The sequence below is a fragment of the Maniola hyperantus genome, chromosome 19 (genome assembly GCF_902806685.2).
Source record: "Maniola hyperantus chromosome 19, iAphHyp1.2, whole genome shotgun sequence".
Lineage (NCBI taxonomy): Eukaryota > Metazoa > Arthropoda > Insecta > Lepidoptera > Nymphalidae > Maniola > Maniola hyperantus.
Genome location: NC_048554.1, coordinates 9,763,893 through 9,772,898, shown reverse-complemented (window position 1 = coordinate 9,772,898; position 9,006 = coordinate 9,763,893). Strand labels below are relative to the sequence as shown.

At 41.4% G+C, this 9,006-nt stretch overlaps 1 protein-coding gene across 2 annotated transcripts in view; it reads right to left on the bottom strand.

The window, feature by feature from the left end:
• LOC117991415 (protein split ends-like) overlaps positions 1–9,006 on the bottom strand; it is an 87,866-nt gene that overhangs the window by 36,467 nt on the left and 42,393 nt on the right. The window lies entirely within an intron of this gene.

The following is a 9,006-nucleotide window of genomic DNA, read 5'->3' as shown; positions in this document are numbered from 1 at the left end:
AGCTTTGATCACACAGAGATGAGATGAGGTTTCCTTTTTATTGTAACATGTTACGTCACTCGATGGATTTCGTAATAAAAACAAGGACGTAATCTCGAGCTTTACGGGAAGAATCCCTCAATTTCTCCACACAAACATGTGAGTTTAGAGTCTTGAACTTTTAATTGCTTTTTTGACCTTTCCGTTGTGTTTGTACTGTACATCGATGGTTGAGTTACACAAGATTGATTGTTGTTAGCTAAAAACGAAGCTATTTTTAGGTCTATAATTTAGGTAGGTTTACTTGAAGGTTTGAATCATATCTTGGACAAGAATGTAAAGCCACTAGCTAGCCCCGACTTTGATGTATTGTCTCCTACGATTTTGTAAAAGAGACAGTGCAGAATGCTCTATCAGGATTGCATTGCATTGGTATTAAAATTCTCATTATAAAGACCATACAAAACCTTCAGTTCCATAAAACCTGCACATAGAAGACAAAGTTTGCCTAAAAACAATCATTTTCATTCACAGCTACAGATCAATTTATAGCAAACTTGTAACATTTATCTTATCTTCACGCCAAACGAGCCAAACATATTACTTGCCGATGAAATTGGCACAGTACTATCCCAATAGCATTTAATTTCGCTCGAATGCTGATCATGTTCGCTGATAACACTAACGCGATTTCGACGTTATGTATCTATTTGCCGTAATTTGCCCAATAAGTGTGAATTGCCCTTAACCTACTAATATTTTAGCGATATTCTTCCATAATTTGTATGGTTTTCCCCTTCTATTTAATATCATAACTTGCGAGCAGGTCTGATTGCAGTCAAGCGCTAGTCTATAAATTAAAAACCCACTTAGTCTGCGTCGCGTGCGTGGCGTAAAGACCTATGTATACGATGACCACTATATTATGTCGTATTAGAGTAATTCTGACTCATTTCTATTCTCATTTGACTCATTATTCAGATGAGGTAGGTGTTTCCTTGGGATAATAGTGAGGATATCACCATCATCATCATCATGAACACTCATCGCCGGCTTACTACAGAGCACGGGTCTCCTCTCAGAGTGAGAAGGGTTTGGCCATAGTCTACCATGCTGGCCATGTGCGGATTGGTAGACTTCACACACCTTTGAGAACATTATGGAGAACTCTCAGGCATGCAGGTTTCCTCACAATGTTTTCCTTCACCGTTAAAGCAAGTGATATTTAATTACTAAAAACACATAGGTATAACTCCGAAAGTTAGAGGTGCGTGCCTGAGATCGAGCCCCCGACCACCGATTAGAAGGTGCCTAACCACTAGGCTATCACAGCTTATATGAGGATATAAGGGTTCCGTTTTTCCTTTTGAGGAAGTTTAGGAGCAACGATGCCACAGACAGATATACACAGACACCCACGTCAAACTTATAACACCCCTCTTTTTGGGTCGGGGGTTAATAAAACAATCATTAAGTACCAGCACGCAACACCACAGTCATTTTTCAGAACGCTGCACAATATGTTTTCCCGTGGACGCGGTTTTACCTTCAGAAGATGGACTCTACGACTCTACTTGCAAAATACCTACTTACAGCGAATTTTGTAAAGTGTTTGCATCGATAAACCCAATAACAAGATGAGGTGATGGATGCAAAACGAATAACACTTCGACACAAATCGATGTAGCCGAATCAGAACATCGATAAATCTCGCATCGGACTAACATAACGTGATAGAGCTTCATTTCTCATTTCGCGCGAATCGAGATCATGTTTACAGATATTGATGACGACTAAGCCTCTCACATACTCGTTTGTGGTAATATGCCCCGTCAGTGACAATCTGCTAACTCTGCCTTACGATAATTATGGTAGAAACATATTTGTAACATCCCCAGCTAACGCGACGCGCGGTCGAAACATGCGTGTATCTACTCGGCAACCAACCTAATGATCTTCTCACGCTGCGCTGATCGTTTGCGTTGGCATGCATATCTACATACCTATGTATGTAGATATGCATTCGCTTTAAAATGTTTCTAAAATATGACGCTCGACGATGAGCAGTGCGTGGCTGTTTGAGTTACTATTAAAGCGTTCCTGAATGAACAACAGGTGAGCGCTGACTAGCTGCATCCTAGTCGCCAGCACTGACAATCAGCGTAGAATAAATCAACCTTACTATACTAGGGGCCACGCCACGCCAGCATGCTTTTTACATTTCACAGAGAAAATTGCATCAGGTGTTTTATTGAAACATAGGGTACCTATACCTACTACTGCATGCGACATGTTGGGTAGAACCGGTTTTAGAGAGTGTTTCCACTGAAGCGGAGCGAAGACGTGTTCAGTAGATCAATCAGATTTTATTAGAATGGGACCGAATTGCGCGTAGCTCGGTCTTATATTGTTGAAACGGGCGTTCCGGGCAAAAATGCGGGAGTAAGAGACTCACAAAACTCACAAAATTCATGGCACCATGGTCTCGAGTCTAATACAGTGGGGGCTTTTGAGACAGATGAAATAAAACATTGAGACAGATGAAAGTGGCACAGATCAATTTGGGTAGAGGATACGCTGCCCAAAAAGAGTGCCTTCAGGCGGCTTCTGACCAAAATATTGCCCTGGTGCTTGTTCAAGAACCGTATGTGGGTTCCGATGCACAGATTTCTTGCAACTGCAGAATTGTTCAAAAAGACACCCGGGACCGGAATAAAACCGGTCAAATCGGCGATTTTATTTACGGATCCTAATATGGACATAACTGTTAACCCGGAGCTAATTACGGAAAACATCGTAGCTTGTAAGGCCAAGCTAAATGGCATCGTATTAGGTTTTGTATCGTTATATTTAGAAAAAGAAGCAGATATAGAAGAAGATTTGAACACCATCGAGAGAATAGTCAACAGTCTCGATACGCCGAATCTCATCATTGGCGGCGATATAAATGCTAAGAGTCCCTGGTGGGGCTGCGGGGAGGAGGACGTAAGGGGATCTGCGGTGGTCCAATCTCTAGCCCGTTTTAATCTGACAGTCTTAAATGAAGGTAGCGAACCAACTTTCTTTGCGGTCAGGAATAACCAAATTTATAGTAGTATAGTGGATGTAACTTTCGCGACCCACGAAATATTACACAGGGTCACCAACTGGCAAGTTAACCTACAAACGGTCACGCTATCAGACCACAGATGCATCTTATTTTACTTGAACTTTTATGGAAACGAGCCTAGCTCAGCAAAAAGGAACTCCACGAGAAAGTATAATACGTCCAAAGCCGACTGGAGCGCTTTTACTTGTGCTTTGCATTCCCGGTTGGCTGAAGGACAATGGACATGTTAACACGGAAAATATCCATAATACTGCTTACTCAACAGACCTAGAGGAAATAGTCAACACCTTTATAAGCAGCATCCAGCAGGCATGTGAGATGACTATCCCTAAAATCTCGGCCAAGGTTAAGTTGGGTAAGAGCGAATGGTGGACTCCTGAAATAACAGCTAAAAAAGCAGATGTGGTTAGGAAACGACGCAAAATATCAAAGGCAAACCTGAGAAGAAGAGCATTCGTAGGAGACGAGACGGCCTTGGCCGAGTATAAGGAGCTGATAACGAGTACAATCACCTGCAGTTGGAAGAAGTTTTGCTCGCGCCAGAAGAAGGAAACAATGTGGCAGAGTATCTATCGCATTCTTAAAAAGGACAATAAATACAGTGAGGACAAATTGCTCAAATCTCCTGTAACAAATACTATTATTGATCCTCTGCAGTCGGCCAACCTGCTCGCCGACACATTTTACCCACTCGACGACCCTAACACGGACTCAAACGAACACAGAACACTCAGAAACCAAGTAAACCGATTGATTGAGTTGAATAAGGATAAAGCAAAGGAAACTACGGTTAACTTCACCAGAGACGAGGTAGAGGTAGTTCTAGCCGATATGAGTCCCAAAAAGGCTCCCGGGGAAGATGGACTCACTGCCGACATCTGTTACAAAGCATATCAGGTGTGCCCGGAAGTGCTTCTCGCCATTTACAACAAATGCCTACAATTGCACTACTTTCCCAAGGCCTGGGGAAAGTAGTGCAATTATATCACTAATTGTATTGGGCCAAATCAGCTATTATAAAAGTCATCCCTAAACCTCAGAAAGAGGATTACACATCCCCTAAATCCTACCGCCCAATAGGCCTACTCCCAATTTTGGGGAAAGTTCTGGAGAAAATTACAGTAAATCGCCTATTGTGGCAACTAGGGAATGATGAGACCTTGAGCAAACGGCAGTACGGATTCATGCCTGGAAAAAGCACGGAGGACGCCCTATATGATGCGGTCCAGATAGTTGAAAGCGCATATTATAATAGACAGATGGCCACCCTTGTTTCACTAGATATAGAGGGTGCTTTTGATAATGCCTGATGGCCAGCTATACTTAACCAGCTTATTAAGAAGAAGGTGGACCAGTCTCTTGTCCACCTGATAGCTGGCTACCTATCATCAAGGGTAGTCAAAGTCAACTACGCAGGAGCGCAAGTGTGCAAATCAACTAATAAAGGGTGCATCCAAGGGTCCACGTGCGGCCCTCTATTCTGGAACGTACTGCTAGATGGCTTACTAGAAGAAACGACCGGCCTCGGGGCTCATGTGCAGGCGTACGCCGATGACATCCTTATTATCGGCACTGGAAAGGACGGAGACTCCATCGGTATAATAATGAATAATCTGCTAAGGAAAATAACTAAATGGGGAGCGGACAACAAATTAAGATTCGCCCCACATAAGACCCAGGTCATGACCGTAACAAAGAAACTGAAGTACCTTGAACCAAAAATACAAATGGAAGATGTTGACTTGCAAGGAAAGGATACGCTTAGGATCCTGGGACTTACTCTTGACAAAAATTTAAATTATGTTCAGCATATAAAAGAAATCACCGCAAAAACAATAAAGCTATACAAAAAGGTAACCAGAACTGCACGGGCTCATTGGGGCCTCTGCCCTGAAATTCTCAAAACAATTTATATCTCGGTCGTGGAACCTAGTATGATGTACGCGGCCAACGTATGGGCTGGAAAGTGCCACACGGCCCAAATTAAAGTCATGCTAGACAGAGTAACCAGGACCTTCGCCATCCTTATAATTAAAGGGCACAGGACAGTGTCCCTCCCAGCAAGCACCATCTTGGCTGGGATACTGCCCCTTGATCTGCGCGCCCTGGAGAGGCGAAGGTTATACAATCTAGTAAAAAAGGGAGAGGAGCTGCCACAACTGCCAGGAAGAGAGGTTGAGCTGGACATCAGCCCGTATGACTTGCCCCACCCCGCTCTACGGAGAAGGATTGGACACGGGCTGGTGAACGATGGGGAAGACCTCACGAAGCTACAACAGAGAGGGCTGGCGGAAATATACACTGACGGCAGCAAGATGGATAATAAAGTCGGGGCTGCTATCGTCTGTTTTGTCAACAAGGAGGAGGTGCTGACAAAGAAACTGTCTCTTGCTAGCTACTGCTCCGTCTTTCAAGCCAAAGCGGTGGCTCTTAAGGAGGCAGTCAAAACCATACTAACGCATAAAAAGTTAAAGAAAGCGCTAATTCTTTCAGACTCAAGATCTGCCCTCGAAAGCCTGGGCAACCCCACTGCTCTCCATCCCATCATTGCGGAAACACGGGCCCTCGTGGATGAGGTGATTAAGAATGAAGGCGAGGTGGAGTTTTACTGGATAACGGCACACGTGGGAATCCCAGGAAAATTAGAGGGCAGACGAGCTCGCTAAGACTCGCTAAGCTCTTAAATCAAAAACGATGCCCACCTACTGCAGATTCCCTACGTCTTTTGCCAGGCGTCTCATCAGGGATTCAACGCTGGACGCTTGGCAGACAAGGTACACAGAGGACAATAAAGGAGCCACTACTAAGAAGATGCTGCCGGACGTCAGGGAGGCGTACAAGATTATAGGGACCTTAAATTTTAACAATATATTGGCACAATTGTTCACTGGACATGGGGGCTTTAGAGCCTACCTGCACAAATTTAAGCTGGCGCCTGACCCATTCTGCGACTGCGACGGCGAAAGCCCAGAAACAGCTGAGCACATCGTACTAGAGTGCCCGAAATTTCTGAGTCGCGTCGAGTATTAATAGTTATGTTTCTGGCCATATAAAATACTATAGATTTGCCGTGGCGGTGGCGTTTCGCAAATGTGTTTCTACTATTATGACCTCATTAAAATTATGACTTTGAGTTGAATAGCTGGAATGAATGGGTTGGGATGAGGATAAAATAAGCCCCCGAAGCAGCGGCTTAAAAGAGGCAAAATATGAAAATATTTTATTCAGATATATTTTCAAACAAGGGGCTGCTTCTGAGTCTGATTACTGAATAGATTTCATTTATATTGGGGTTTGCTTTCAATTTAATACTTTGCTTATTCAAATTTAAATACATACCTACCTACTTATCGAATCTTACTTAAAGTAAATCACCGCATGCTGTGTATCAAAGAAGTTTTAGAGCAATGGAAATAAGACTTTATTGGAAATCATGCAGTGAAAGTAACCGTGTTATTGATTGTAATCAAACTTGCCAAAACGTATAAAGTCGATATTACGATATTGTATTGTATAAAGTTTTCGTCAAACAGAACGCGTGACTATCGCTGCGTTATAGCGCCTAGTGGCGCAGTTTTACTGTTCAAGCACTAGCAGTGCGCGGCCCTGTGACGTGGCGTCAAACAATCGGTGTTGTATTTTTTATACAAAACTAGCTGATGCCCGCGACTTCGTACGCGTGGATTTAGGTTTTTAAAAATCCTGTGGGAACTCTTCAATTTTCCGGGATAAAAAGCCTATGTCCTTCCCCGGGATGCAAGCTATCTCTGTACCAAATTTCGTCAAAATCGGTTAAACTGTTGAGCCGTGAAAAGCTAACAGACAGACAGACAGACCGACAGACAGACAGACAGACACACTTTCGCATTTATAATATTAGTATGGATTTCATTTTAGCGCCCGACGTGCAATATGCAACGTTTGCCCTTGCATTATTACTATGAAACTAAAAGTAATACGTAAGTAATATGTAAGTAATACGAATAATAACTCCTATAAAAACAGCAATAAAAAACAAAATTTTTGCAGAAAATCAGAAAAGAAATTGATGTTATTTTCCTCTGCAATCGTGATAAAACCGTAGTAAAGCAATGATTCTTTCACGTCTGAATCATTTGTCATCTTAATAGCGAACAAACTTCCTAAAGACTGCAAGCGATCTGCGTTACACTCGGGAAATATTACCTCTTGGAGTGTTGCATCAATTTCAGTGTGACATTCAAAGTATGTACGCGAAGTTAAAATGCAACGCTTTCGTAGGTACAAAACAATATTATGTCGGTAGCTTTAGCCCTACAACGCGGGGCAAGGTACGCGTTCGGTTTGTCATAGGTTCAAAGCTGTTAACTCATCGTCAACGTTATTAGCTGATAGAGCAAACAGTGATCGGGTATTTATGAACTGGTTAATGACCCATAAACTGTTGATATTGTAACCTCATAAAGCTTTTACTATGTCAGATTGATGTTCCAAGGATAGGTGATTTAAAAGGGACGAAAATGCAGGCTAGGGGTAGCCTGTATGAGTAGTATGAGCCGTCAAAGTCACTTAAACGGTTCAAAAGCTAGCAGATAATTATTAAAATGGATATTAAATTTTATACCAACAGCTACTTTTTACCTTTTTTATTTGATAGGTAGATATCAATAAGAAAGTGGGGAAAATGATTAAAAGAAACTCTGTAAAATTGTAACCAAACGTGTATTTTTTTACTTATTAAGTATATTTAAAACAAATTACAAAGACTCCAAATGAAGAGGTTGTATACTTTTTTACATTTACAAAAATATTCAATAAGTTTTGATATGATTTGATTTTTTTTATCGACAGCAAAAGTAAACAGTTTACTTTTTATTTCTATATCAAAAGAAAGTTATTTACACCACTTTTGTACCGATGCAGGGTGTTATAATATGTTCGAGATTTTTCCAGCATAAAAATTCATTTTTCGATCCAATCTTGCCAGATGTACACTCGTGTCTCATGTGTTCCCTGTTCCAGGCTATTGCCAGGTCTTCACTGTATTTGACATTGCCAAGTGCGGCGTCCAACATCGCCATCTCAAAAGGGCTTACTTTTGGGAGTGCCATTTTGTCACATACCCCCGTGCTGCTAATATGAACGTCAGTTGCGAAAAACCTAAGTGAGATATTTATTCAAATCAATGTGGTTGAAAAGTAGATATAAGTACTAGGTATTTACAAACTGTAGTAATGAATGCGAGTGATTTGCTCCGTGCTCGTAATATAAACATAGGTACAACGCCAAAAACGCAAATTGCCAAATAACATAAATACGTACGCAGAATGCCGCATAATGCCACACATAGGTACGGGAAATGCTGAATCGCGTAACGCCAAAGCACGTACGTGAACTGCCATATGCCAAGACTTTGCTCTAAAAACTAAATTAAAGTATATACAAATATAACAAGGCCTTTAAAATTTAAGAGGCCCTTAAAATTCAAGAGTCACTTATTTGAGAATTCTTAATATTTATTGAGAACACTCGAAATTTTAGGTTTGGTATGTCCAGTCTGAACAGTTCGATTTTCGCATTTGCTGTTTTTTATGCTTCTTTGGTATTTGCGTAAGTGAACTTTCATCATCGAAAAACGCCACAATTTTAATTTTAGCATTTAGCGTTTTTGGCGTTGTGCGTTTAAACGGCTTTCCCGTTTCAATTGAGGAGTTCCGTCCTTCATCTCCAAAGATCTTTATCGCAAATAGGACCAACCTAACCATACTCATATAATTATGTACATCACCAAAAAGCATTTGTCGAATTGAGAATCTTCCCCTTTTCTTGAAGTGGTTTAAGAACATGATAAAGACCACGACCCGGGGTTTTGTTTTTGTTCCTAAACATATTTTACTAAAACTAATTGCCTAGGTAACAACTGAATAGATAAGCATGTG